This window comes from Chiloscyllium plagiosum, chromosome 1, assembly GCF_004010195.1.
Source record: "Chiloscyllium plagiosum isolate BGI_BamShark_2017 chromosome 1, ASM401019v2, whole genome shotgun sequence".
NCBI lineage: Eukaryota > Metazoa > Chordata > Chondrichthyes > Orectolobiformes > Hemiscylliidae > Chiloscyllium > Chiloscyllium plagiosum.
In genome coordinates this window covers 74,573,084-74,596,629 of record NC_057710.1, presented here as the reverse complement: position 1 = coordinate 74,596,629, position 23,546 = coordinate 74,573,084, and the positions used below count along the sequence as shown (strand labels likewise).

The following is a 23,546-nucleotide window of genomic DNA, read 5'->3' as shown; positions in this document are numbered from 1 at the left end:
TATCCCTGGTGGTGGTGTCCGTTTGGAGGTGGCGGAAATGTCGGTGGATGATTTGATTTATGCGAAGGTTGGTAGGGTGGAAGGTAAGCACCAGGGGCATTCTGTCCTTGTTATGGTTGGAGGGGTGGGGTCTGAGGGCAGAGGTGCGGGATGTGGGCGAAATGCGTTGGAGGGCATCTTTAACCACATGGGAAGTGAAATTGAGGTCTCTAAAGAAGGAGGCCGTCTGGTGTGTTCTGTGGTGGAACTGGTCCTCCTGGGAGCAGATACGGCGGAGGCAGAGGAATTGGGATTACGGGATGGCATTTTTGCAGGAGATAGGGTGGGAAGAGGTGTAATCCAGGTAGCTGTGGGAGTCGGTGGGTTTGTAAAAAATGTTGATGTGAAGTCGGTCATCATTAATGGAGATGGAGGGGTCCAGGAAGGGGAGGGAGGTGTCAGAGATGGTCCAGGTGAATGCAAGGTCAGGGTGGAATGTGTTGGTGAAGTTGATGAATTGCTTAACCTCCTCACAGGAGCACGAGGTGGTGCCAATGCAGTCATCAATGTAGCGGAGGAAGAGGTGGGGAGTGGTGCTGGTATTATTACGGAAGATCGACTGTTCTACGTAGCCAACAAAGAGACAGGCATAGCTGGGACCCATACGGGTGCCCATGGCTACCTCTTTGGTCTGGAGGAAGTGGGAGGATTCGAAGGAGAAATTGTTATGGGTGAGGACCAGTTCGGCCAAACGAACGAGTGTATCGGTGGAAGGATACTGTTGGGGACGTCTGGAGAGGAAGAAATGGAGGACTTGGTGGCCCGGTCATGGCGGATGGAGGTGTAGAGGGATTGGATATCCATGGTGAAGATGAGGCGTTGAGCCAGGGAAACAGAAGTCTTGGAGGAGGTGGAGGGCGTGGGTGGTGTCTCGAATTTATGTGGGGAGTTCCTGGACTAGGGGGGATAGGACAGTGTCGAGGTAGGTAGAAATGAGTTCAGTGGGCCAGGAGCATGCTGAGACAATGGGTCGGCCAGGGTGGTCAGGCTTATGGATCTTGGGAAGGAGGTAGAACCGGGCAGTGCGGGGCTCCCAGACTATGAGGTTGGAAGCTGTGGGTGGGAGATCTCCTGAAGTGATGCGGTTCTGTATGGTCTGGGAGATGATGGTTTGGTAATGGGGTGTGGGGTCATGGTCAAGGGGGCAATAGGAAGAGGAGTCCTCGAGTTGGCGTTTGGCTTCAGCGGTGTCGAGGTCAGTGCGCCAGACTACCACTGCGCCCCCTTTATCTGACTGGATGCCTCCTAGCAGAGCGCATTAGGGAACATCTCTGGGACACCCGCACCAATCAACCACACCGCCCAATGGCCCAACATTTCAACTCCCCCTCCCACTCTGCCGAGGACATGGAGGTCCTGGGCCTCCTTCATCCTCTCATTTATCTCTCCACCCTTCAGGCTCTCTGCCTGTATTCCTGATGAAGGGCTTTTGCCCGAAACATCGATTTTACTGCTCCTCGGATGCTGCCTGAACTGCTGTGCTTTTCCAGCACCATTCTAATCCAGACTCTGGTTTCCAGCATCTGCAATCATTGTTTTTACCTAGGACTAATACTCTTAACGGTCAGGGGAGTGGGGAGTGTTGCTGAATAAAGAGATCTTGGAGTGCAGGTTCATTGTTCCTTAAAAGTGGAATCACAGTAGGCAGGATAGTAAAGAAGGCATTTGGTATGCTTTCTTTTATTGGTCAGTGCATTGAGTATAGAAGTTGAGAGCTCATGTTGCGGCTGTACAGGACATTGGCTCGGCCACTTTTGGAGTATTGTTCGCAATTGTGGTCCCCCTGCTATAGGAAGGATCTTGTGAAACTTGAAAGGTTTCAGAAAAGATTTACAAGGATATTGCCCGGGTTGGAAGGTTTGAGCTATTAGGAGAGGCTGAACAAACTGGGGCTATTTTCCCTGGTGTATCAGAGGCTGAGGGATGACCTTATAGAGGTTTATAAAATCATGAGCATGGATAGGGTAAAAGGCAAGGTCTTTTCCCAGTGGTTGGTAAGTCCAAAACTAGAGAGCATAGATTGAAGATGAGAGGGGAAATATTTAAAAGGGACCTAAGGGGCACCATTTTCACGCAGAGCGTGGTGCAGGTATGGAATGAGCTGCCACAGCAAGTGATGGAGGCTGATACAATTACAACATTTAAAAGGCACCTGGATGGGTATATGAAAAGGAAAGATTTAGAGGGATTGGGTAAAGTGCTGGCAAATGGGATTAGATTAATTTAGGATGTCTGATGAGTTGGACCCAAGAGTCCGTTTCCATGCTGTATTTCTATATGACGCAATGACACTAATACTCTGGGGAAATCTAAATATAGCACACCTAAAGTTTTCTTACTGTCCATCCTGCTTGTTACTTCCTCAAAGGATCTCATGAATTAGTCAATTTCCTTTGCACAAATCCATGTTGACTTAGTTTGTTGGTGTTAAGACTTTCTAAATATTCTGCTATTACTTCCTTAGTGGCTGATTCAAGCATTTTCCTGATGTCAGATGTTGGGCCCACTTGCCGACAAGTTTGCAGCTTTGCCACCATTAGACCGGCATGCCTGTATCCTGGCATCTTCAAGGTTGTGCTGCAGAGATGTGAACGGACTTTTTATAATGTTCCAAATTCCCTTGGATTGTAAAGAGTTGCCAGCAGGTTGGGAAACCAAAAATGTTAACACCTCTGTTCAAGAAAGGTAAAAGACAAAACGACCTTGTGGCTGAAGACTTCGACTCCCCCTCCCACTCCACCAAGGACATGCAGGATCTGAGCCACCTCCATCACCAAACCCTGACCACCCGATGCCTGGAGGAAGAAAGCCTCATCTTCCGCCTTGGGACCCTGCCACCACATGGGATTAACATGGATTTCACCAGTCTCCTCATTTCCTCTCCCCCCACCTTATTGCAGTCCCAAGCCTCCAACTTGGCACTGCCCTCTTGACCTGTCGATCGTCTTTCCCGTCTATCCGCTCCACCCTCCTCTCCGACCTATGACCTTCTTCCCGACCTTCATCTATTTATTGCATTCTCAGCTTCCCCCCCCCCCCCCCTCCCCCTCCCATTTATTTCTATATCCTCTGGCCCACAAGCCTCATTCCTAATGAAGGGCTTATGCCCAAAGCATCGATTCTTCTGCTCCTCGGATGCTGCCTTTCCACCACCACACTGTCAGTCCCTTTACACTCCTACTCAGACACACACACACTTTCTCACAGGCAGTCACACATCTTCCCCCCACCAACACACACACATATCCACATGCATACAAGCACATATAAGTTTGTGGGGTGAATTTATACTGGCAGAATTAAATTTTATTTTGCTCAAAAACTGCATGAATCCACTTAAGATTCTCTAGATCCCTTTTTTAGAAATAGATTCAGTCTGAACAATGGGGCACAGACAGCCCCACACAAGGCATCTCACACCTTCAATGCATTATCTGAGCTGACATGGTACCTATTGTTAAAATTCATTTGAGAATGTAACTTTAAAAAATGTTCTAGGATTTACATATGAAGGAACTGAAACCAACATGGTCATTCTAAAAGATGAGAGACTTAACAAACAATCCAGGGTTTTCTCAATATATAATTTTAGTTACATCACACTGTAAATGTATGCTATAAATTCTTGTCTTATGAAGTTATACTCCACAGCCACCTGATAGAGTAGTGGAAGTAAGGCCATTTGGCCCATCCAGTCCACTCTGCCATTCAATCATGGCTGATGGGGATTTCAACGCCGCAAACCAGTACTCTCCCCATATCCCTTAATTCCTTGCAAGATGAAAAATTTATCAATCTCTGGTTTGAAAACATTTAACGTCACAGCCTCCACTGCTCTCATGGGCAATGAATTCCACAGGCCCATCACTCTCTGGCTGAAGAAATGTCTCCTCATTTCCATTCTAAATTTACCCCCTCTAATTCGAAGGCTGTGTCCGCCTGACGGAAACAAATTCCTAGCATCAACATTTTCTATGCCATGCATTATCTTGTAAGTTTCTATTGGATCTCCCCTCAACCTTCTAAGCTCTAATAATACAATTTCAGGATCCTCAGCTGTTCATCGTATGTGAGGCCTACCACTCCAGGGATCATCCGTGTGAATCTCCGCTGGACACGCTCCAGTGCCAGTATGTCCTTCCTGAGGTGTGGGGCCCAAAACTGGACACAGTATTCTAAATGAGGCCGAACCAGAGCATTATAAAGTCCTTCCCCACCCCTATTTGCATTCCGGAGAGGCCATTCCCTCCATGACTCCATGGCTATGTTGAAGGCATTTGTCCCATTGTTCAGGACACCCCCAGCTTCTGTCACAGCACTTCGGATTTCTTACAGAAACTGAACACCCACAGAGCAGTCAAACCAGAACATTCCTCATCACAATGGACATTTCAGCACTCTACACCAGCATCCCCCACAATGATAGTGTCACGGCAACAGTCTCAGTGTTCAACACCAACAACTGCCAATCTCAGAGCACTGTCCTACAACTCATCCGCCTTATCCTCGACCATGTTTTCACCTTTGACAACCAGTTCTTCATCCAGACACACGGAACAGCCATGGAGACCAAATTTACACCCCAGTGTACAACATTTTCATGCATAGATTCAAACAAGACTTCTCCTCTATGCAGGACCTCCAATCAACACTACAGACCAGGTATATTGATGACATTTTCTTCCTGTGGACACATGGCGAGAAGTCACTGAAACAACTACACAATGATATCAAGGAGTTTCAACCCACCATCTAACCCTTTAGTATCTGACTGATTCTTAGACACCTGCATCTCCATCAAGGATGGGCACCTCAGCACCACACTCTACTACAAATCCACGGATAACCTCATAATGCTGCACTTCTCCAACTTCCACCCGAAACACATTAAAACAGCCATCCCCAACGAACAAGCCCTACGCATGCACAGGATCTGTTCCGATGAGAAGGAACATGACGGGCACTTGGAAGTAGTCAAGGATGCCCTCATAAGAACAGGGTATGATGCTCAACTCATCGACCGCCAGTTCCGACGTACCACAACGAGAAACCATAATGACCTCCTCAGAAGACAGACATAGCTGCAACCTGACAAGGTACCCTTTGTTAGACCATAAGACATAGGAGTGGAAGTAAGGCCATTTGGTCCACCGAGTCCTCTCCACCATTCAATCATGGCTGATGGGCATTTCAGCACCACTTACCCGCACTCTCCTCATATCCCTTAATTCCTTGCGAGATTAAGAATTTATCCTGGCCTCCACTGTGCTCTGTGGAAATGAATTCCACAGGCCCACCACTTTCTGGCCAAAGAAATGTCTCCTCATTTCCTTCTAAATTCTAAGGCTGTGCCCACAGATCCTAGTATCCCTACCTAACGGAAACAAATTCCCAGTATCCACCCTTTCTAAGCCATGCATTATCTTGGAAGATTCTATTAGATCTCCCCTCAATCTTCCAAACTCTAATGAATACAATCCCGGGATCGTCAGCCTTTCATCATGCTAGGCCTACCATTCCAGGGATCATCCGTGTGAATCTCCTTTGGACATGCTCCAGTGCCAGTATGTCTTTCCTGAGGTAGGGGACCCAAAACTGGACACAGTATTAAATGGGGCCTAACCAGAGCTTTATAAAGTCGCAGTAGCACATGGCTGCTTTTATATTCCAATTTATATCTCTTGAGGTAAATGACAACATTACATTTGCTTTCTTAACCATGGACTCAACCTGCAAGTCCTCAACTACCATTCCCAGATTCCTTTGTACTTTGGCTCTATGAACTTTCTCACCGTTTTGAAAATAGTCCGCCCCTGTATTCTTTCTTTCAAAGGGCAAGACCTCGCATTTGCTCAGGTTGAATTTCATCAGCCATTTCTTGAACTGCTCTCCTAAACTGTCTAAATCTTTCTGCAGCCTCCTCACCTCCTCAGAACTACCTGCCTGTCCACTTTCATATCATCAGCCAACTTCACCAGAATGTCTCCAGTCCCCTCATCCTGATCATTAATGTGAACAGCTGCAGCCCCAACACTGATCCCTGCAGGACACCACTCGTCATTAGTTGCCATTACAAAAAAGAATTTTTTATCCCAACTCTCTGCCTTCTGTCAGACAGCCAATCCTCAATCCATGCCAGTAGCTCACCTCAAACACCATGGGTCCTCACCTTATTCAGCAGCCTCCCGTGAGGCATTTTATCTAAGGCCTTTTGGAAGTCTAGGTAGACAACATCCACTGGCTTTATCTGGTCTAACCTACTTGTTAGCTCTTCAAAGAATTCTAACAGATTTGTCAGGCATGACCTCCCCTTACTAGATTCATGCTGACTTGTTCTAATCTGACCCTGCACTTCCAAAAATTTAGAAATCTCATCCTTAATGATAGATTCTAGAATTTTACCTACAACCGAGGTTAGGCTAATCGGCCTATAATTTTCCATCTTTTGTCTTCATCCTTTCTTGAACAAGGGGGTTCCAACAGTGATTTTCCAATCATCTGGGACTTTCCCTGATTCAAGTGATTTTTGAAAGATTACAACCAGCGCCCCCCCTATTTCTTCAGCCACCTCCCTCAGAACTCTGGGATGTAGCCCATCGAGGCCAGGAGATTTATCAATATTTAGACCTTTTAGCTTTTCTAGCACTTTCTCTTTTGTAATGGCAACCATACTCAACTCTGCCCCTTGACTCTCAACTGTTGGGGTATTACCCATGTCTTCCACTGTGAAAACTGACACAAAGTACTTATTAAGTTCTTCAGCTATTTCCTCATCTCCCATCACTAGCCTTTCTGTATCAATGTGGAGCGGCCCAATTTCTACTTATGCTTCTTGTTTGTTTCTTATGTATTGAAAGAAACTTTTACTATCACTTCTAATATTACTGGTTAGCTTACCTTGATATTTGTTCCTCTCCTTCCTTATTTGTCTCTTTGTTATCCTCTGTTTGGTTTTGTAGTCTTCCCAATCGTCCGATTTCTCAGTGCTCTTAACCACTTTATGGGGTCTCTCTTTCTCTATGATACATTTCCTGACTTCCTTTGTCAGCAATGGCTGTCGAATTTCCAACTTCCCCCCCACGGGATAATCTTTCTTTTCTTTGGGACGAACCTCTGTACTGTGTCCTCAATTTCACCCAGAAAGTCCTGCCATTGTTGCTCTACTGTCTTCCCCGCTAGGCTCTGCTTCCAGTCGATGGTCGTCAGTTCCTCTTTCATGCCCTTGTAATTACCTTAATTTATTTGTAACACCATTACATCCGATTTTGCATTCTCTCTTTCAAAATGCAGACTGAACTCCACTATATTATGATCGCTGCCTCCTAAGCGTTGCCTTACTTTAAGATCTTTTATAAAGTCTGACTCATTACAAAGTACTAAGTCCAGAATAGCCTGCTCCCTTGTGGGCTCCATCACAAGCTGTTCCAAAAAGCGATCCTGCAAGCATTCCATGAATCCCTTTCTTTGGATCCACCGACAACATTATTCACCCAGTCCATTTGTATTACGAAGTCCCCCATGATCACCGTGACCTTGTCTTGCTCACATGCCCTATCTATTTCCTGGTACATCTTGTGCCCCTGGTCCTGACCTCTGCTGGGAGGTCTGTACATGACTCCCATTATGGTTTTTTTGCCTCTGTGGTTCCTCAACTCCACCCGCACAGACTCCACATCACCTGACCCTATGCTATTCAGTGCCATAGATTTAATTTCATTCTTAACTAACAAGGCAACCCCGCCCCCTCTGCCTACCTTCCTGACTTTTCGATAAGTTGTAAATCCTTGGATGTTTAACTGCCAGTCCTGAACCCCCTGCAACTACGTCTCTGTGATGCCTACTACATCATGATCATTCACAATGATTTCTGCTGTTAATTCATCTACTTTGTTACGAATACTACAAGCATACAAGTAAAGCACCTTAATACTAATTTTCTTAACCTCATGATTTCCATCACCTCTAGTAGTATGTCCTAAGTTATCATTCCTTTTTGCTTCATTCCTAGTCTGCCTCCAACTTAAACCCTGCACACATGCTAACCTGATGCTTATCTTTCTACTTGACTCCATACTCCCTGTTGCTTTCCTTTTTCCTTACCCCCCAGCTCACAAGTTTAAACTCCTAGTGACCACTCTATTTATCCTTTTCACCAGAACACTAGTTCCAGATCGATTCAGGTGGAGACCGTCTCATCGGTACAGATCGCCACGGTTCCAAAACTGATGCCAATGTCCCATGAAATGGAATCCCTCTTTCCCACATCAATCTCTTAGCCACATGCTTACTTACCTAATTTTCTTATCCCTATGCCAATTGTTGTCCAGTACATCCCAGGAGCCGAAAAACTACGTCACGTTCTTTGCAGCCTGCAACACATTATCAATGAGGATGGGCACCTCGCCAACACCTTCCCCATGCCTCCACTTCTCACCTTTAAACAACCACCAAATATCTCACAGATCATTGTTCCCAGCAAATTGCCCGGCTTTCACGACAACATCGTACAAAACTGTCACAGCAGACGCTGCAAGACATGTCAGAGTGTCAACACAGATGCCACCATTACACAAGGGGACACCACGCACCATGTACGCGGCAGGTACTCATGTCATTTGGTCAACGTTGTCTATCTTATACCGTGCAGGCAAGGATGCCATACATTGGCAAGACCGAACAGAGGCTGTGACAACAGATGAATGCAAACCACACAATAATCACCAGCCAGGAGTGTTCCCTCCCAGTCGGAGAACACTTTAGCGTTCCAGGATATTCAATCTTGGACCTTTGGGTGACTGTCCTCCAAGGCAGACTTTGGGACAGGTAACAATGCTGATAGCCAAGTTGGGTACCCATGGGGATGGCCTCAACTGGGGCCTTGGGTTCATGTCACACTAAAGGTGACCCCATTGCACTACACATACACACTCACACAAACACACCTATAGACCCATTTGCTCATGTAGACTCTCTCCCATACGCTTGCACATATGCACCCTCTCACAGACTTATATCCCTTTACACTCACAGCCACCCCCCAAACACACACACTTAAGTTTGTGGAGTATACTTGTACTTGCAGAATTGCATTTTACTTTGCTCAAAAACTGCATGAATCCATGTAAGATTCTGTAAATCCCTTTTTTTAAGAAATAGAATCAGTCTAAACATTGGGGCATAGACAGCCTCACACAGGGCATCTCACACCCTTAATGCATTATCTGAGCTGACACGGCACCTATTATTAAAGTTCATTTGCGAATGTAATGTTAAAAAAAGTTCTGGGATTTACATATGAAAGAACTGAAACCAATATGATCATTTTAAAAGATGTGAGACTTAACAAACAATCCAGGTCTTTTTCAATGTATAATTTCAGTTACATCACACTGTAAAGATTTACAATAAATTCTGTGTCTTACGATCTTATACTCCACAACCACCCAATGAAGGAGCAGCACTCCAAAAGCGAGTGCTTCCAAATAAATCTGTTGGACTATAACCTGGTATTGTGTGATTTTTAACTTTGTACATCCCAGTCCAACATCGGCAGCTCCAAATTATGTTATGATCACTTCATTTGAAGGCACCTTTACTATTAAAGGTCATTAATCAATCCTGTCTGATGACACATTTTCAAATCTAAAATAGTCTGCGTCCCAATTGGCTCGAGAATGTTTTACTCTATGAAACTGTGCAAAAGACACCGAACAGCATTACTTTTCCTCATCCTGATTAGTAATCAGGTTTATACGGTGTGTTAGCACAATCTTGCAACATAAGCACTCACATTGCTAATATGGTGTTGTCATTACCAGCATTCTCAACTGTACTAGCCTAAGCACCGGTCTTTGGGAAGCACATGAAGGTTTTTCAGAGGGTGCAGAAAAAAAATAAAAAGAATAATTTACATGAATGTGCAACTTCTGCTTATATGGACGGATTAGAATGTTGGCAAGGAGACTTGATAGATCTGTGCAAAATCTAGGCAAAGGAGATAGGAGAAAAGGGCTGAGAAGCTCCCTCTCTTCCCTCCTGCAACAGCGAAAGGGCGACCCTTGTTCTTACCTACCATCACACCAGCATCCACATTCAGAAAATCATTAACCATCATTTCCGCCACCTTCAACAAGATGCCATTACAAGACACATACTCCCCTCCCCTCCGTTGTCAACGTTCCACAGGAACAGTTCTGTCCTGGACATACTGGCCCCATTCCTCCTTCACTCCCAACGTCTCCCCACCGCCCCTTCCCCTGCAATAGCAGATGAAACACTTGCACGTTTATTTCCTAGCTCCTCAGTATCCAAGAGCCCAAACAAAACTTCCAAATGAAGCACTGCTTTATCTGCACTTCACACAATCTAGTCTACTGCATTCATGGCTCACAAAGTCATTTCCGCTACATTGGGGAAATGAAGCATAGACTGGGTGACCGCTTCGCAGAATACCTATGTTTTGCTTGCAAAAATGGCTCCAAGCTTCCAGTTGCCTGCCTCTTCCTTGGCCAATATCTCTGTCTCAGGCTCGCTGTAGTGCTCCAGCAAAGCTCAGGTTAAAATTGGCAGACCAATTTTTGCTTGTGGACTCTGCAGCCTTCCGGACTCAATATCAAGTTCAATGACTTTACGGCTTGAACTCCCTTATGTTCTAGCACCAATGCCCCCCCCCCCCAAAAAACATACACACACACACCAGGCCCCATACTCACATGCTCTGCTTTAACACAATCATTGTTAGCCACTAGCAGTCTCCAATAACAGCTATTCCCCCTCCTAGCCAGATCATTTCACACTCGTTTGCCTATCCAACTGTTCTTTTCTCTCTTTGGGCTCTATCTCCACCTCTCGTTTACTCCCTATCCCTTCACCTCAACCTATCTTCTGCAAAATCCCCGACAATTTCCTAGCTACCATCAGTTCTGATGAAGAGTCAGCGGACTCAAAATGTTAATTCTGATTTCTCTGCACAAATGCTGCCAGACCTGCTGAGCTTTTCCAGTAATTTCTGTTTTTGTGCCTTTTTCACTTATCCAGTCTACCTACACTCCAAGATCTCTTTGTTCAGCAATACTCCAAGGACCTTACCATTAAATCCCGCCTTGATTTACTCGACCAAAATGTAGCACCTCCCATTTATCTAAATTAATTGCCACTCCTCAGCCTACTGACTTATCTGATCATCGTCCCATTGTACTCTGAGGTAAACTTCTTCACTGTCCACTACACCACCAATTTCAGGTGCCATCTGCAAACATACTTACCACACTACCGATATTCATTTTCTACAAAGAAAATGCAGTGGACTCAGCACTGATCCTTGCGGCAAACCACTGGTCACAGGCCTCCAGTCCAAATAGCAATCCTCCACCAACACACTGTCTCCTAGCTTCAAGCAAAATTGTATCCAAATAGATTGTTGTCCCTGAGTTCTATGTGATCTAACCTTGTTAACCAGTCTATCACGCAGAACCTTGCCGAATGCCTTACTGAAGTCCTTCCAGACAACATCCACCGCTCTGCCTTTATCAACTTTGTCATTTCTTCAAAAACTCTATCAAGTTAATGAGAAATAATTCCCTTTACACAATGTCATTTTGGCTATCCTGAATCAGTCTTTACCTTTCCAAATACATGTAAATGCTGTCCCTCAGAATCCCTCCAACAACTTATCCACCACTGATGTCAGGCTCACCAGTCTATAGTTCCATGGCTTTTCTTTACCACCTTTCTTAAATAATGACACGTTAGCCATCTTCCAGTCTTTCAGCACCTTACCCGTGGTCATAGATGAAACAAATACCTTAGCAAGGAGTCCAGCAGTCACTTCCCTAGCTTCCAACAAAGTTCTTAGGTACACCTAATCAGGTCCAGGGAGCTTACCTACCTTTAAGCATTTTAAGATGCCCAGCACCACCTCCTCTGTAAAATGAACACTTAACACTTTCACTAGCCAAAACAATGAGGACTGGAGGCACAATAAATCAAGATTGGCATAAAAACCAGAGTTGAAGGTGTTTTGCACTGAGTCTAGTTTGGGTATCCTGCCCAATAGTGTGGTGGAGGTAGATTCAATCACAGTTTTTGAAAGGAAATTGGATAAGTACTGAAAAGGAAAAGATTTGCATGGGTAAGGGAAAATGATGGGAGTGGGACCAGCCAAACTGCATTGCAAAGATCCAAAAGTGACTCAAATGGATAGAAACGTTTCTTTGTGAATCCATTCTGCGATCCCATACTTTTTACTTTTTCTCCCCAGTGGGGAGTATTATTGAACAGAGACACCTAGGGGTTCAGGAACACAGTTCCTTGAAATTGGCTTCACAGGCATACAGGATGGGGAAGGCGGCATTTGGGGTGCTTGCCTCCGATGGTCATAGCATTGAGTACAGGCGTTGGGACATCATGTTGTGCTGTATGGGATATTGGTCAAGCCAATTTTGAAGTATTTCGTACAGTTCTGGTTGCCCTACTATAGGAAGAATATTATTAAATTGGAAAGGGTACACAAAAGATTTACAAGGATATTACTAGGACTGGAGGGTTAAAGCTATAATGAGAGGCTGGACAGGCTAGGACATTTTTCCCTGGAATTTTGGAGGTTGAGGACCTTATAGAGGTTTATAAAGTCATGAGGAGCATAGATAATGCAAATAGCTAAGGTCTTTTCCCCAGCGTAGGGGAATTCAATACTAGAAGGCATAGGTTTAAGGAAAGAGGAGAAAAATTTAAAAGGGATCTGAGTAGTTACTTTTTCAAAAGAGGTGGTGCAAATATGGAATGAACTATCAGAGGATGTGATAGATGCAGGTACAGTTATAACATTTAAAAGACAATCGGCCAGGTACCTGGATGGGAAAGGTTTCAAGGAATATGGGCCAAATATAGGCAAATGAGACTAGTTTAGTTTGAGAGACCTCGTCGCCATGGATGAGTTGGACTGCTTCTGTATTACCCTACGACTCCAGTCCTTTTTAATCACAAAGGAGATCAGATCCACAGCATTTTCAAATTTTATTCTGGATTTTCAGTCCTTATTCTTGACAGATTTATCACAAATTCCCTTCCATCATTTACTTCAGGAGCATTCAAGTAATTACACAAGATGAAGAACAAATGGTAAAGTCACAGAATCTGCAGAATACTCTTCATGGGTCTCAAAATTCAAAATCGACTGGCCAAAAGCATGGAAATTAAAAGGTTAACCGCACTTAAATACAGACTCTCATCTACTCTGGTATGGTTATTTTGTTTGATATTTTTCATTAGTTGTAACTATGCAATAGTAAGTAATTGCTTCGTAGTACAGAATTTAGACTTTGCTGAGAAAGTGCATCTTGTCAAAGGTTTTCATCTTGTCCTCATGTACATTTGCAAAACTATCTGCATGAAGGGAAAACAACATTTTCATAATCTATGTGAAGAGCTGACTATTTATTTGGCATGTGGACGCTGGTTGGCAGAAACTTCGATGTAGAGAATACATCAGTCATATGATGACTGTGACAAGCAATCTTTATTCAATGTTTAAATCCAACAGGTGGACTGAAGGATGATGGCAATGCCTTACAAAATGATCAGAGAATGGCTATTATTTATTTTGTTGCTCTGAAGTTGTCTATGTTCTTTCTACCTGCAAAAAACAAGGTCCTATGAATTAATATCTACAGCTTCCACACTAGAAGCCAACAGAATTGTTTGCCAATCTAATTCTTAGCACTTTCAGGATTATTTAGCAAATTATGTCTAATCACAAAATCACATTTAATGTTGAGTTATGCAACCATGGTCTGGAAGTCCATGGAAGTCTGGAAGTTTACTTATTGCAAACAAAGGGTCATCAACAATCTGCCATTGTTTGGGACATATGGACCTACTGACCTATCATCGTTTTGGAATTGAAATTCATATACTACATTTATATTTGAGAGAGGGAGAGCCTTGTTTTGGTTTCGTCCATGTCGACCAGATATCCTAAATAAATCAAGTCCCATTTGCCAGCATTTGGCCCATATCCCTGTAAGCCCTTCCTATTCATATACCCATCTAGATGCCTTTTAAAATGTTGTATTCATAGCAGCCTCCACTACTTCCTCTGGCAGCTCATTTCATACACACACTACCTTCTGCATGAAAAAGTTCCCCTTAGGTCCCTTTTAAATTTTTACCCTCTTGTCTTAAACGTTTGCCCTTTAGCTCTGGACTCGCCCATCCTAGGGAAAAGACCTTGTCTATTTACCCTAAGCCCCCTCATGATTTTATAAACCTCTATACAGTAACCCCTCAGCCTCCAATGCTCCAGGAAAAATAGCCCCAGCCTGTTCAGCTTCTCCTTAAAGCTCAAACCCTCCAACCCTGGCAATATCATTGTAAATCTTTTCTGAACTATTTCAAGTTTCACAACACCCTTCCTACAGCAGGAAGACCAGAACTGCACACAGTATTCCAAAAGTGGCCTAACTAATGTCCCGTACAGCTGCAACATGACCTCCCAACACCTATACTCAATGCACTGACCAATATAGGCAAACATACCAAATGCCTCCTTCACAGTCGTATCTACCTGTCCACACAGGTAGGAGCGAGGAATCTGGGTAGTCCAATTTGGAGAATGGGAAAAAGATGTGGCTGTAAAAGCTGCTCCTTTTTTGAAGTATTTTCAGTGTTGGAGCTGATTTCCTCAAATTCTGGGAGCAGTAATTATGGTTTTATAAGCTGCAGCACTGTATTGGAACTTTGGAGAAAAAAATCAAAACAACAGCACTTTAAAAGGAGGAAGACAGACAAAGTCAGTGATCACATGGGTAGTGAAATAAACCTGCACTGCTGTCTAACCCAGCAGTGAATCTGCACAACTGGCTGATCCCTGGACATCTGAGTTCATCTAAGAAAAAATTAACCAACAGCAAGATTCACACCTGACCTTGGAGAAACCTGTGTGGGAGAGCTTACGGCAGGGGAGCAGCTAAGTGGATTTTTAAAGTGTAACCTCACTGTTTTTTTTCGTAAATCTATAATAGTGAGTACAGTGGGTTCCTTTTGAATTATGTTTGCTTGAGATTTGTCTCTTGATTAAAGTTTAAAAATACAAAACATAGGTATTAAGTCGGCCTGGAGTAGTGTTTCTTTTTCAAGCAGTAAAACTATGTTATTTTCTGGGTCTATAGATTATTAAGATGCAAAGATGGGCTTTAGTAGAGTGATATGTTCTTCCTGACAGATGTGGGAGATTAGGAACAGTTTCCATGTTACTGATGATTATGTCTGCAGGAAGTGTGTTTGGTTGCCAATGCTATTGGATTGTATGGATTGCTATTGGAGCAGTAGTTAGAGGCAAGGAGGAATTTACAGGAGCGAGGGAGTGTGATAGATGGCACATGCAGGAAGGAAGATAAACCCGAAGATACAGTCAGGTAAATGGGTTACCACCAGGAAAGGTAGAAGAGGAAATCATGTCATGCAGAAGTATCCTGTGGCTATTCCCATCTCAAACAAGTATTTTATACACAGGGTTTTTGTATCTAGGTACCTTGGTACCCAAGACTGCAGTTTGTGTGACAACATTAGACACTTTCCACTGTATTTCCGTACATGAGTGCACATGAAAATAAAATCTAAATCTACATATCTAACTCCTCCTTAAAAACATTTAATTTTTAACCTAAACCAGTGGCAGAGAGTTCCTCAGACTCATGACACTCTGGTGAAAAGATTTCCCATTTCAGTCCTAAATGGCCTATCCCCATATCCATAAACTGTAAACCCTGGATCTGAACTCCCCAGCCTTTCCTACATTTACCCTGTAGAGTTATAATTTCATACGATACTAGGAGATTCCCCTTCATTCTTCTAAACTCCAGTGAATATAGTCCTAGCACTTTCAATTTCTCTTCAGATTGCAGTCCTGCTAGTTGAGGATTCTGTCTGGTTATTATCATCCCTATCTTCTCTGGAACGGCAGTTTCTCAATGAACTATGTGGACATTTTATAGACAGGAGCATCCAGGTAAGGCAACAAACATATTAATTGGGTGACCATTATAATCAACAAGTATCAACAGTAAAGATTAAGCCATGTGCTATTACACAATGAATGTTCTTAACCTTGTTAAGTGGATTCATATAATGGATACTTTCCCCCTTGTTAGCTGACCTTGCATACTGAATGGTTCCAATATTGTTAAGTGGCTCGACATAATGAATGCTTTTCCGTCTTGTTAACTCATCACCCTTGCCTCCAGCAGCCCATTGTTAACCAAGTTCCTATCTGATCTGAGTCACGCTCAGCTGAACCTCTTGTTTCACAAAACTCAGAACTTAATTCTTTCCCTGCCTGCTTACACCCTATAGACATTCTCATGGTAAACCTTTGTTGCACTCCCTTCATAGCTAGAACATTCTTCCTCAAATAAGGAGACCAAACAGCACACAATACTCCATATAGGTTCTCAACAAAGCCCTGTACAATGACAGAAAGATGTCCATGCTCCTCCACCTGAATCTTCTCACTATGAAGACCAACATAGTTTTGCCTTCCTCACCTCCTGAGCTAGTACCTTTGTTTGCTTCACCTCTTGCTGAAATTTTCAACATATCTCAACGTTCTTTGGTATTAAGATAGACTGGGCATTTCTCAGGGTTCAGTTCCCACCTCAGGTGACTGACTGTGTGGAGTTTGCACATTCTCCCTGTGTCTGTGTGAGTTTCCTCCAGGTGCTCCGGTTTCCTCCCACAATCCAAAGATGTGCAGGTTAGGTGAATTGGCCATGCTAAATTGCCCGTAGTGTTGGGTGAAGGGGTAAATGTAAGGGAATGGGTCTGGGTGGGTCGCACTTCGGCGGGTCGATGTGGACTTGTTGGGCCGAAGGGCCTGTTTTCACACTGTAATAATCTAATCTAATCTAATATATGAACCATACCCAACCAGCTTTTTTTTATTCATTCACAGGATGTGGGCATTGCTAACTAGCCCACTTACTGTCCATCCCAGTATACCCAGAGAACAGTTAAGTGTAAACCACTTTGTGGAAAGTCTGGAGTCTTTGTGGGCCAGACCGTGTAAGAATGGCAGATCTCCCTTCCTAAGAACATTAATATGTACTTGCAGAACTCAAAATACAGAGACGAATGTCAGATAGGTTTGCATGATTGGACAACATTAGCTCTAGATAATTCAGAGTGTGCCAAGATCCAATTTAAGATACTTAGTTGAGCTGGTATTACAAGGGAGCATAGCTTTAAATTAAGGGGTGGTAGGTATAGGACAGATGTTAGGGGTAGATTCTTTACTCAGCGAGTCGTGAGTTCATGGAATGCCCTGCCAGTAGCAGTGGTGGACTCTCCCTCTTTATGGGCATTTAAACAGGCATTGGATAGGCATATGGAGGAAAGTGGGCTAGTGTAGGTTAGGTGGGCTTGGATCGGTGCAACATCGAGGGCCAAAGGGCCTGTACTGCGCTGTATTTTTCTATGTTCTATGGTAGTGTGGTGCACTTGCACATGCTTGCAGCTACAAAACCATGTTTGGAGTATCATCAGGCATATCTATAAAATGAGGTGTCAAACTAGTAAAACTACAACAAAGACTACATGCATTCCAAACAATATAAGAATAGGCAGTCAAACAATCCCAAATCCAACTTTTAAATCAAAGTTCTGCAATCACACCTCAGGTAGTATGAATGGTGGTGAATAATTGGCCTCAACGAACCAGAAGAGGCAGCTCCATAAACATCTCAATCCTCAATGATGGTGACTAAAACGATCACAACCACCCTCAGCCAGAAAGGCCAAGCGGATGATCTTCCTGGACATCCTCCTGAGGTTCAAAGCATCATTTAATCAAGAAATAACTGGAGGTCTCGACTCAGCTCATGTTATGGGCTCTGACAACATTCAACTGTTGGAGTGAAAATTTACGCTCCCGAACAAACTGTGCAATCCTTCAACAACACTGGCAACAAGGAAAATGGCTGACAAAAAGCAAGACAAACTAATAAAGTCAACCACTCAGTCAAGTGGAACTTACTCATCAATAAACTGATCAAAAATACAAAATCTGCTTTCCACAAGGGGCACCTGACTCCCAAGCTCATTAGATCATTAATCCATGAACAAGGGAGCAAAATCCCGTGTGGAAAGCGAGCGTCACTGTCCACATTAACAGTGCAGCATTAGATTGAATGTGGTAAACGACCTAGCGAACAGAGATCAATTGGAATCAAGAAAAAAAATTCTCCACCAGAGTCACAACTAGCATAAAGGAGAGTAGTTGTACCCGATCATCTCAGTCCCATGACATCACTGTGAGAGTTCCTCAGCTTAGTAAACTCAGCAGAGATATCTCCTATTATTTTATTAATGGCTTCCCCTCCAGTGGAGGATCAGAATTAGGGGTGTTTATGAATGATTGTTTCAATCAGTCCTTTTCATAAAGCCTCAGATACCAAAGCAGTCCAGGCCAACATACAAGTAGATATTGACAACATTCAGCATGGGTTGATACATAGCCAATGATCATCTCCAAGAGACACCCAAATCACTTCAGCTTCACATTCACAGTATTACCATTAGTGAAAATCCCACCATCAGCACCCTGGTATTATGATTAACCAGAAACTTAACCGAACCAGCCACAAGAGCAGGTCAGAGGTTGGGAATTCGGCAAGCAGCTAATGTTCTGACTCCCCATAGCCAATCTAATTTCTTCAATGCATCAGTCTGATGTACAATAGAATACTCTCCAATTTCTTGGAGTAACAACAAAAACACTCCAGATATTTGACACCATCCATGATAAAACAATCTACTTGATCAGTATTGCATTTACTACCTCCAGCACTGTCACATTGTATAAATAGTGTGTACCACAAGTAGTAGTATAGCAACCTGCTTTTGTTTCTTCAACATCACCTCCCAAAGGAAGAGGGCACAATAGAAAACAACCACTCACAAGACTCTCAGTACTATATATATATATATGGGTACAGATTAACAGACTGTCTCTTTTCTCTTGATTTGGAACTATATTGTCATTCCTTCACTATCACTGAGCCACAAACCTGGAACTTTCTTTTTAATACCACTGTCAGCACTACAACACAGGCACTGCTGAACTAACTCAGAAGGCAACCCGCCAACACCTTAAGGGCAATTTAGGATTGGCAATAAACATAGGCCTTTCCAGTGATGTTTTCATCGAGGCAAAAACAATGACTGCAGATGCTGGAAACCAGATTCTGGATTAGAATGGTGCTGGAAAGCACAGCAGTTTAGGCAGCAGCATCCAAGTTTAGGCGGAATGCCTTGTATAGTTTTAGCAAGATCTCCCCGCACTATTGTTATGTTCAATTCCATTTGAAATAAAGGCCAACATTCCATCTCCATTCCCTCTTGCCCACTAAACTTGGAGTTGTAGCTTTTTGTGAGTCATGGGGAAGGACTACCAAATCCCCCTGTTTTATAGCTTTCTGCAGTCCTTCTCCATCTAAATAATGTTTAGCTCCTTTATTCTTCCTGCCAAAATGCATAATGTTATGTTTGTGGGCGGCACGGTGGTTAGCACTTCTGCCTCACAGCGCCAGAGACCCGGGTTCAATTCCCACCTCAGGCGACTGACTGTGTGGAGTTTGCACATTCTCCCCGTGTCTGCGTGGGTTTCCTCTGAGTGCTCCGGTTTTCTACCACAGTCCAAAGATGTGCAGGTCAGGTGAACTGGCCATGCTAAATTGCCCATAGTGTTAGGTAAGGGGTAAAAGTAGGGGTATGGGTGGTTTGCGCTTCGGGGCTGTGTGACTTGTTGGGCCGAAGGGCCTGTTTCCACACTGTAAAGCAATCGAATCAAGGAGCAGGAAAATCGACGTTTTGGGCAAAAGCCAAAGGGCTTTTGCCCGAAACTTCGATTTTCCTGCTCCTCGGATGCTGCCTGAACTGCTGTGCTTTTCCAGCATCACTCTAATCCAGAACCCAGTGATGTTTTGATGCCATGAACAAATAAAAAGCTACTGTGACAGCTAAAGAAGCAAAAACTATGAAGAAATTTAAGATGCTTTTAAAATTATGGGGGAATTTAATATGTTGAATAGAGAAACTGTGTGCTCAATGATTATGTTTTGGGTGGGGGTGATTATTAATTTGAAACAAAGCCAGCCATACCTTAGTAAAAAGCATACTCAGAAAATTTTGGGTTCAAATCCCAGAGTTCTAAGCACATCCAGGCTAACATTCTAGCACAGTAGTGAAGGAGAACTGCACTGACAGAGTTCCACAATTTGAATGTGATGTTCAACAAACACCCTATCTGTGCTCTCCAATGTACATAAAATATTGCATGGCACAATTCTGAAGAGCAGGAAAGTTATTTTCAGGATCCTGGTCCCTAAACGAACATTTAAATTGGTTATCTGGTAATTTATCACTCTTCGGTTAGCTCAGATGGTTACAGCGTGGCGCAAATAACGCCAAAGTCATGGATTCAATCCCCGTACTTACAGGGGTGACTCAGTGGTTAGCACTACTGCCTCACAGCACCAGACAGCTGGATTCAATACTAGCCTTGGACAACTGTCTGTGTGAAGTTTGCGCATTCTCCCCGTGTCTGCGTGGGTTTTCTCCCAGTGCTCCGGTTTCCTCCCACAATTTAAAGATGCGCAGGGTAGATGAATTGGCCATGCTAAATTGTCCATAGCATACAGGGATGTGTAGGTTAGGTGCATTAGTCGGGGTAAATGACGCGCAATAGGAATGGGCCTGGGTGGGTTACTCTTCGGAGGGTTGGTTATGGCTTGTTGGGCCAAATGGCCTGTTTCTACATTGTGGGGGATTCTATGTTTCTATGTAAGAGGGAGCCAATGGTGTAATGAGAATGTTACTAGACCACGGACATGGGTTTGAATCTCATCATGGCCTGTCTGATGATGGAATGTGAATTCAATAAATATCTGAATTAAGAGTTTAATGATGACTTTGAAACTGGTGACGGTAATCAGAAAAACTACTGGCTCCACTAAGGATTTGGAGATGCCGGTGTTGGACTGGGGTGTACAAAGTTAAAAGTCACACAACACCAGATTACAGTCCAACAGATTTAATTGGAAGCACTAGCTTTCGGAGCACCACTCCTTCATCAGGTTGCTTCACTAATATGTTTTAAGGGATGGAAACTGCCATTCTTACCTAGTCTGGCCTACATCTGAACCCAGACCCACAATAATGTGGTTGACTCTTAATAATTAAAGGATCCTGTGGCTTCATTTCTTACCTGTCAGGTAATGAATCAGTTACAAAACTGCTTTGAAACACTCAGTTGTCACAAAAGTCATTATGTCAACACAGATCTTTCTTTCAAAGTGTGTGAAAAAAGCAGTTCAACATAAGCATAAAGTGTGAAGATTTGTTAAAAAGAACTGTTTTCCAAAGGATGAGAATCACAGAATCCCCACAGTATGGAAACAGGCCATTTAGCCCAAATCCACAACAACTCTCTGAAGGGCAACCCACCCAGACCAATTCCCCTACACTATTACTCTACATTTACACCTGATTAATGCAGCTAACCTACATATCCCTGAACACTTTGGGCAACTTAGCATAACCAATTCACTTAACCTGCACATCTTTGTGATTGAGAGAGGAAACTGGAACATCCTGAGAAAACCCACGCAGACACGGGAGAATGCTCAAACTCTACACAGACAATTGCCCAAGGCTGGAATTAAACTCTGGAACTTGGTGCTGTAAAGCTGCATTGCTAACCACTGAGCCACCATGCTGCCCAAATTGAGGAAAATATCACTGCTCCCTTAGCACCCTCATTTGGGTGATGGGAAGAAATATTTTGAATTTCCAAACAGCCAACACAGACAAATGAAAATAGGACATACATCTCTTTTTAATCCTATCAATTTCCACAATTCTCATACAGCAAAACTCAAGTGTAACATATAGATACTGTATGAAAGCATTAATGTTATGGGGTGCCCCTGCAAATTATAGTATTTTGTCAGCATCTAGACATGGGGGAATAAGGGTTAGTTAGCTGGATAGCGAATTTGCAATGCAGAGTAATGCTAACATGGATTTAACCCCCACACTGGCTGCATATAAATGCCTCAAGGATGCCTTTATTATGAATCAAGCCTTTTTTTTTGAGGCACAGGGAGTGATAGGGAGGAATAAAGGAGGGAGAAAATTCTGGCATATTATAATTATGAGTATTACTCTATTGCCTGAGTTTCCTTCATATTCTAAATAATTGTTATTTAGATGTAAAATACACTTCCTGCAATATGTTTCACGGTATTTACTTTCATAATGTTGATAAGGTAAAATGCATTCCTCCTCAACCTCATTGCTCCCCCTCCTCTGAAGCATGGTAACCTCACATTAAACCACTGTTGTCTCTATCTAATATCAGAGCAGCCCTATTTTCTGTTAAGACTATGGCGATTTTACCTGCAGTCATACCCAACTTTCCCAATATAGTTAAGCAAAGAAAGGGACATGAACAAGCATAAATTAATGTAAAAAAATTAAGGCCTGGATACAGTGTTGAAATATTTTAATAAAGTTTCAAACTATCGATTGTATTTTGCAAAGCATGTTTGAATGTATTTCAATGCCTCAAGGACGTCAAGATTTTTTTCGAGGCACTGGGAGCGACAGGGAGGAATAAGGCAGGGAGAAAATTCTGGCGTGTTATAATTATGAGTATTACACTCTCGCCTGAGTTTCCTTTATATTCCAAGTATTTGCTTCGTACCCCGCTAATACATTTCTAGACGCAAAATACGCAGTCTACTTCCTGCAATACATTTCAGGGTACTTATTTTTATAATGCTGAGAAGGTAAGATGCATTCTTCAGGGAAAGTCTACATGTATTTAGAAATAGGACAACAGCAGCTGATTGGAATCGGATAAAAGTCAATCACGTTAACACCAAGACTGGCCGCAAGCCGCCCACTGCGGCAGCTTTTCGGTCCCACGCCTGTTCTTTACCGTTTCAGCTTAAATCTGCGGCAGGTATTCACACCTGAACCCACAGCATCAGTTTTACCAAATCTTCACCGAGATGGAAAACCGGTTCGATGCGTACGTTAGCCAACAGGTCAAGTAGGCCATGTGAAACTCTACCTGATCTCGCCCACCGCTCGTCACTCCACTTTAAGATCAGCGTTTCCACGCCTCAACCAGGACCGCGCCATCAAGCAGCAGTACACATGCGCACAACTCGGCATGGCGCACAATTACATCACAACTGCGTTGGTGAATGTCGGACTCCCGGAATAGCACCACCTAGCAATTAAAACACGCACTTATGGCAATAGTTGGAAAAATATGAAAAATATCTACAACTGTAGTGTGTATATATTTTCCATAAATTTACTCAGTCGTGATATTTTAATATTTTGATTTTGTTCTTGCAGTACATCTATATTTGAAAGACCATTTTTGCTGATTTTTTTTTCCATTCTTATTTTTAGGAAACGTGGAAATTGCACCAGTAAAT

General features: G+C 43.3%; 1 protein-coding gene across 3 annotated transcripts in view; it reads right to left on the bottom strand.

Annotated features, from left to right (window-relative positions):
* The window catches only part of ipo11 (importin 11), a 458,122-nt gene extending 434,870 nt beyond the window's left edge, over positions 1–23,252 (bottom strand). For all 3 annotated transcript variants that reach the window (XM_043689423.1, XM_043689430.1, XM_043689427.1), the window contains exon 1: positions 23,171–23,252. The gene's annotated coding sequence lies outside the window, so the exon portion shown is untranslated. The remainder of the gene's footprint in view (positions 1–23,170) is intronic.
* Between the last annotated feature and the right edge of the window lie 294 nt (positions 23,253–23,546).